Here is a 262-nt window from a genome sequence, read left to right as displayed (position 1 = left end):
CGTATTATCTGAATACATTTCAGACGGATCGTCGACCGCGGGAGTGTGGAACAAAAGATACGACAGACGTTAATCAACAGAAGCAAAGGGTTTATGGTTGCTTCACATAACGCCATCTATCGTATTATATCTCTCTTCCCCCCCCTCCCCACATTTTTTTTTTTTTTATGTAAATGATTGTACACGTGTAATTCAATGCAAGGTATCTCTAATTGTGCACAGTTATCTTTTTGATATCGCTTTGAAGGGCTCTGGAAATAGA

This window comes from Penaeus monodon, chromosome 20 (assembly GCF_015228065.2).
Source record: "Penaeus monodon isolate SGIC_2016 chromosome 20, NSTDA_Pmon_1, whole genome shotgun sequence".
NCBI classification, from domain to species: Eukaryota; Metazoa; Arthropoda; class Malacostraca; order Decapoda; family Penaeidae; genus Penaeus; species Penaeus monodon.
The sequence above is the reverse complement of the archived record's forward strand: the minus strand, read 5'-3'. Positions refer to the sequence as shown.